Source organism: Oncorhynchus mykiss, chromosome 11 (genome assembly GCF_057628025.1).
Source record: "Oncorhynchus mykiss isolate SJ-2025 chromosome 11, ASM5762802v1, whole genome shotgun sequence".
NCBI lineage: Eukaryota > Metazoa > Chordata > Actinopteri > Salmoniformes > Salmonidae > Oncorhynchus > Oncorhynchus mykiss.
Window position 1 is genome coordinate 41,358,355 of NC_143032.1, and position 7,790 is coordinate 41,366,144.

Here is a 7,790-nt window from a genome sequence, read left to right on the forward strand (position 1 = left end):
CCGCTACCAAAACCTGTGGACTCTCCTTCACTGCAGGCCCAGGCGGCATCCCTAGCCGCGTCCTCAGAGCATGCGCAGACCAGCTGGCTGGTGTTTTTAATGACATATTAAATGAATCCTTACCCCAGTCTGCTGTTCCCACATGCTTCAAGAGGGACACCATTGTTCCTGTTCCCAAGAAAGCTAAGGTAACTGAGCTAAACGACTACCGCCCCGTAGCACTCACTTCCGTCATCATGAAGTGCTTTGAGAGACTAGTCAAGGAGCATACCACCTCCACCCTACCTGACACCCTAGACCGACTCCAATTTGCTTACTGCCCCAATAGGTCCACAGATGACGCAAACGCAACCACACTGCACACTGCCCTAACCCATTTGGACAAGAGGAATACCTACGTGAGAATGCTGTTCATCGATTACAGCTCAGCATTTAACACCATAGTACCCTCCAAACTCATCATCAAGCTCGAGACCCTGGGTCTCGACCACGCCCTGTGCAACTGGGTACTGGACTTCCTGACGGGCAGGAAGTCCAGTACCCATCTCCACCCCGCTGATCCTCTCCACCCTGCTAATCCTCAACACTGGTGGCCCACAAGGGTGCGTTCTGAGCCCTCTCCTGTACTCCCTATTCCCCCACGACTGCGTGGCCATGCACGCCTCCAACTCAATCATCAAGTTTGCAGACAACACTACAGTGGTAGGCTTGATTACCAACAACGACGAGACGGCCTACAGGGAGGAGGTGAGGGCCCCCGGAGTGTGGTGTCAGAAAAATAACCTCACACTCAACGTCAACAAAACAAAGGAGATGATCGTGGACTTCAGGAAACAGCAGAGGGAGCACCACCCTAGCCACATCGACGGGACAGTAGTGGAGAGGTGTCACGAGTCCGACCGAGGGTGGTTTCCCTTCCCGGGCGGGTGGCGCTCGGCGGTCGTCGTCAGCGGCCTATTAGCTGCCACTGATTGTCTTTCCTCCCCCTCCTTGTATGTTTATTGGTAGCACCTGTTTATGAATGATTAGTTTGTCTTTATTAGACAGCCGGCCCGCCTGGTTGTTGTGCGGGATTATTCATTGTAAACCTTCGGCTCTGTTGTAGAGGTACGTGTTAGTGCCTGGTCGTGCATTTTCAGTTGTACATTTTCATTCCCTGTGTTTGGGGCCGTTACTATTGTGAGCACCCTGTGGTGCGTTGGTGCTATTAAAGAAGCACATCAATGCACTCTCTGTCTCCTGCGTTTGACTCCACACCCACGACACCCGGAGCATTACAAGAGGGTAGTAAGTTAAGTTCCTCAGCGTACACATCACGGACAAACTGAATTGGTCAACCCACACAGACAGCGTGGTGAAGAAGGCGCAGCAGCGCCTCTTCAACCTCAGGAGGCTGAAGAAATTCGGCTTGTCACCAAAAGCACTCAAACTTTTACAGATGCACAATCGAGAGCATCCTGTCGGGCTGTATCACCGCCTGGTACAGCAACTGCTCCGCCCACAACTGCAAGGCTCTCTAGAGAGTAGTGAGGTCTGCACAACGTATCACCGGGGGCAAACTACCTGCCCTCCAGGACACCTACACCACCCGATGTCACAGGAAGGCCATAAAGATCATCAAGGACAACAACCACCCGTGCCACTGCCTGTTCACCCCGCTATCATCCAGAAGGCGAGGTCAGTACAGGTGCATCAAAGCAGGGACCAAGAGACTGAAAAACAGCTTCTATCTCAAGGTCATCAGACTTTTAAACAGCCACCACTAACATTGAGTGGCTGCTGCCAACATACTGACTAATCTCTAGCCACTTTAATAATGGAAAAATGTATGTAAAAATGTATCACTAGCCACTTTAAACAATGCCACTTAAGTAATGTAGGGTATGTAAACATTATATTATCTCATATGTATATACTGTACTTGTTACAATCCTCTTCATCTGAGGAACAGGAATAGGAAGGATCAGACCAATATGCAGCGTGGTACGTGTCCATGTTAAATTTATTTAAACTGAACACAAAATAACAAACGTGAAACAACGAAAGTCGAAACGGTTCTGTATGGTGAAGACACAGAAAACAACTACCCACAACCCATAGTGGGAAAACAGGCTGCCTAAGTATGGTTCTCAATCAGAGACAACGATTGACAGCTGCCTCTGATTGGGAACCATACCAGGCCAAACACATAGAAATCTAACACAGAACAAAACATAGAATGCCCGCCCCAACTCGACCAAACTAAAATAGAGACATAAAAAAGGAACTAAGGTCAGGACGTGACAGTACCCTGTACCATCTACTGCATCTTGCCATCTGTATGTAATACATGTGTCACTAGCCACTTTAAACAATGCCACTTTTATGTTTACATACCCTACATTACTCATCTGATATGTATACACTGTACTCTATACCATCTACTGCATCTTGCCTATGCCGTTCTGTACCATCACTCATTCATATATTTTTATGGACATATTCTTCATCCCTTTACACTTGTGTGTATAAGGTAGTTGTTGTGGAATTGTTAGGTTAGATTACTTGTTGGTTATTACTGCATTGTCGGAACTAGAAGCACAAGCATTTCGCTACACTCGCATTAACATCTGCTAACCATGTGTATGTGACAAATAAAATTTGATTTGATTTGAGAATTATCTCACGCACACTGGAAAAATTTTTCGATTTCCCTCGTTTGAGGCATCACTGGCAACTGAGAAATACTCACCTTTGGTCGGGGACAGATCATCCAAAATATCCCGCACAGTATTTGATCCTAAAACATTCCTTGCAATCATCTCAGCTTTTGTTCTTCCCAAGTGCATCTTCTTCACAACATTTGAGTCATGAAATAAAGCACATTTGAGCTTAACAAGACAGTCGGTGCCGTTGTAGTTGAGTCCATGTTTAACTGTATGGTACACATACGAGGCTTCACTTGCTGAGATTTTGTCATTTTCCGCAGTAGACGTCACGAAGAATGCACCGATATTGCTAGCAGCTTTAGCTAGCGTGGCCTTCTTGTTTATGTCTGTGGATGCATGCTGAGTTAGGTCATTCTTCCCTCCATGGCCAATTGAGAATTCCCGACTGCATAAAGTACAGAAAGCTTTCCTCGAGTCACCACTGACAGCCTTAACCCACGTCTTTTTTTGCTTTCCATTATTTGGTGTAGCTGCAGTCTTTTTTTTTTTTGCAGGTTTATCAATATTTCCTTGTTATGCCAAACCGACCGAACAACAACAGAAATGACTTACGCTATACTGTGATTGGATGAATATACGGGACAATTTAGCCCAATATAAGGAACATCCCGGCTAATAGGAGACAGTTGGCAACTCTAAATATAAAGGACATCCCAGCTAATACGGGACAGTTGGCAACCCTAGCAGGCTGGGTTGCTAGCTAACATTATGTGTATGATCTTATTCTTCGTATCTCAGACACATTTGCTTGACTAGTTATAGCCATAGAACCTGGTTGGTTAGCTACATGCAGATTCATGCAGGGTAGAAACGTCGTGAGTTGTGATTATGGTCCATTGTTTAACTAGCTAGCTAAATGTCTTAAAAGACTCCACTCAAAGTATTTTCATTTCAAGTTAGTGCACTGTTAGTATGAGGATTCTGTGTTATGCACTATAGCCCGTTACCATATATGTGATTGAATATTATCTGCTGTTGGCTTGTGTGGATGTATGTATGTGTTTTGCAACATAGCTGACTTGAAACAATGTTAATAGTTTCAGGGCCATGGTCCTTTCTCATGATGGACAAATACAGAATAACATGAAGACAGGAACTGTGCAATGAGTTGGAGGGGCACATTCAGAATGTAGTGTTGCGAGAACAAACGGTCTTTTGTTAGATAACAGGAGCCAGGTGCGAGATAACGTTATCGAGCATGAACGCATAGATATTCTTCACAGCAACAGTTACATCTATCAACTGAAGCGTTTAGGGGGCTGGGACCAGCCTCTGCGCCAACAATCAACGATAGGCTGGGTGAGTTTAAACCATGCCCAGTCTCTACTCTGACAGGCCGGCTCGGAAGCAGGAACTATTTCTGTCAGGGTATATTTATAATATCTTTGTCAAGAACAAGTCAGTTCTCTGTTTGCCCTGCGAGGTGGGACAGAGAGCCCGTATATACGAAAATTGCATTTACCACTTATTGCTTAGCTAATAAAAAATAAATAGTATACAATCTGTGACTCATTGTCATATTTAGCCTGATACCAGATTCGAATTGACGCGGCTCTAACATTAGCTAGCTAGCTAATGCGTTGGGATTCATTGTTTACCTAGCTAGCTATCTAGCTACATTTCTTAGCAAAAGGCTCTCGTCTTCGTGTGCCAGGTCACATAATAACTGATTCATTTGTAAATGCTCAACACCTGTTGTATATGTCTGGGGTCAGTAAATGTCAGTAACAAAGTGTAATTAAATTGTTGCCATGAGCACAGTTACAGTCACCAACGCTATGGATAACATAAAAACTGCCTAACCAGCTCTGCTAGGGGGAGTAAAATGGTTTAGAGTGGGGTGTTCTCTCATTATGTGTCTGGAAGTAGCTAGCCAATGTTAGCCAGTTAGCTTGGGTGCTTGACTGTCGTTGTGAGGTCAGAGCTTTCGGAACAACCCTATTTATTGGCCAGAGTGTCCAGTGTGCGCTCTGAATGCGAAACACTCTGCATTTATGGACGATGGACAAATGGACAATCTGACAGCACAGTTGCAGTCACCAACGCTCTGGATAACATAACAGCTTAATCAGCTCTGCTAGGGCGAATAATATTCAGTGAGCTGTTCTCTCTAGATGTCTGGGAGTTAGTTAGTACAGATGTAACGGCTGTCTTGGAAAGAAGGTGAGGACCAAGGTGCAGCGTGGTAAGTGTTCATGATTTATTTAATGAAAAAACTGAACACTGAATAACAAACAAATAACACGGTGCCTGCCCGGTCCCTCTCTCTCCACGGTAAGCACGGGGAGTTGGCTCAGGTCTCCTACCTGACTTAGCCACACTCCCGTGTGCCTCCCCCCCAATAAATTCCAACCGCGCTGCAGCTTTAGCTTCCTCCAGCTCTGCCTTGGGGCGGCGATATTCCCCAGCCTGTGCCCAGGATCCCTTGCTGTCTAATATCTCCTCTCAAGTCCAGTTCTCCAGGTATCCCTGCCTCTTGTCACCACGCTGCTTGGTCCTTTCTTGGTGGGTGGTTCTGTAACGGCTGTCTTGGAAAGAAGGTGAGGACCAAGGTGCAGCGTGGTAAGTGTTCATGATTTATTTAATGAAAAAACTGAACACTGAATAACAAACAAATAACACGGTGCCTGCCCGGTCCCTCTCTCTCCACGGTAAGCACGGGGAGTTGGCTCAGGTCTCCTACCTGACTTAGCCACACTCCCGTGTGCCTCCCCCCCAATAAATTCCAACCGCGCTGCAGCTTTAGCTTCCTCCGGCTCTGCCTTGGGGCGGCGATATTCCCCAGCCTGTGCCCAGGGTCCCTTGCTGTCTAATATCTCCTCTCAAGTCCAGTTCTCCAGGTATCCCTGCCTCTCGTCACCACGCTGCTTGGTCCTTTCTTGGTGGGTGGTTCTGTAACGGCTGTCTTGGGAAGAAGGTGAGGACCAAGGTGCAGCGTGGTAAGTGGTCATGATTTATTTAATGAAAAAACTGAACACTGAATAACAAAGAAATAACCGAAACAGTTCTGTCTGGTGCAGACACACAAATACTGAAAATAACCACCCACAAAACACAATCGAAAACAGGCTACCTAAAAATGGTTCTCAATCAGGGACAACGATTGACAGCTGCCTCTGATTGAGAACCATAACAGGCCAAACACAGAAATAGAAAATCATAGAAAAACTAACATAGTCAACCCACCCAACTCACGCCCTGACCATACTAAAACAAAAGACAAAACAAAGGAACTAAGGTCAGAACGTGACAACAGAAGTTAGTTAGTACAGAACGCACGGATCAACCCTTAAAGAGATGGGTGGGGCTAACACGGAACCCAAACCAGCTGCGCTCGTGTGCCATCTTGCATATATATCTTTTGTCCCCCCACACCAAACGCGATCACAACACGCAGGTTAAAATATCACAACATACTCTGAACCAATTACATTAATTTGGGGACAGGTTGAAAAGCATTAAACATTTATGGCAATTTAACTAGTTAGCTTGCACTTGCTAGCTAATTTGACCTATTTAGCTAGCTTGCTGTTGCTTGTTAATTTGTCCTGGGATATAAACATTAGGTTGTTTTTTACCTGAAATGCACAAGGACCTCTACTCCAACAATTAGTCCACACATAAAAATGGTCAACCGAATCGTTTCTAGTCATCCCTCCTCCTTCCAGGCCTTTTCATCATTTAACTTATACAGTGATTGGCATCTAAACTTTCATAATTTTACCACGACAACCGGCAACAGTTCGTCTTACAATCACCCATGTGGGTATAACCAATGAGAAGATGGCATGTGGGTACCTGCTTCTATAAACCAATGAGGAGATGGGAGAGGCAGGACTTGCAGCGCGATCTACGTCAGAAATAGGTATGACTTCTATTTTAGCCCTTGGCAACGCATACGCTCGTTGGCGCAATAATTGAATAACATAGATTTCTAAATATATTTTGCAACGCTCACGCACGTGATGCGAGCGGTGTGGTCAGCCTGTTAAGAGGGTGTGAACAATGCTGAATGGGTGTAGACAAAGAAGGGCTCTCTAATAGTAGTACCAAAACATTGAAAGACGGTTTTCTCAAAAATGAGTTTACATGAGTTTATCAACTTTCAAAACATAATTCATTTGTTTCCTCAAATGCAGTGTATGATATACCATTTTGTAGCTCTGAGTCTATACTTTTATCCAATGTAAAAAAAACAGATATTAAAATGTTGCTATATAAAGAGCCAGAATCCAGGTTATGAGTCACATATAGTATTATTAAACATAATTTGTACCAGCACAGAGCCTTCCCCTGGGTTATACTCATTTGAATCCCGTGACCTGTACAGCTGGGCATTCATACCCCTCCAGACATGACATGAAACATAATATAATGTGACATTTGACATCAAAGAGTTATGTCAGATGGACAAAGAGTTTTCACTATTATTCACCTAGGTCATAATGTGAGATAAATGAACTCAAACAAGGCCTAGGTTTACGTTTGCGTATCTCCAGTTAATCATAGATTTTAGAAAACGTCTAAAAACAGTATGCCCCACAGATTATGTGACATGGTTAAATAATCTATGACGATGACATTGTCATAATGTGATTGATACCCCAGGCAGGACAGCCTTGGGGGAGAATAGTTGGAGGTGTGGAGTTCCACACAGTCCGATGGCCTCTCCAACGACCTCTGACCTCTCCAGATGGCAGGATGTTCTGATTTAGTTGGACTGCTGATGTGTTTATGGTAATATTATAGGTTTAAGAGGTTTTGATCCTATGTTGATGTAGTAGTGCTAGACAATGTTCATTAAAGACGTGTGATTAGCCTAAATACTACCTGTCAGACTGTGAATGGTGCATTTGCGTGCACATGTGAGTTTGTAATTTGTGTGTGCTTGTTCTATGAGGTATGGCTGAGTGTTGTGTGTATTAGAGATTCATACAAGGACAATCTTTTCAGAAGTCCTGCTGATAGCTGAAGGGGGGTTGATAATAACAGCTCTTCAGTATGAGAGATCCAGAATCGTGAAGGCCATCATCACCCTCCTTCAACCCACTCTAAGCACTCCGTCACTGGGAGAACAACACC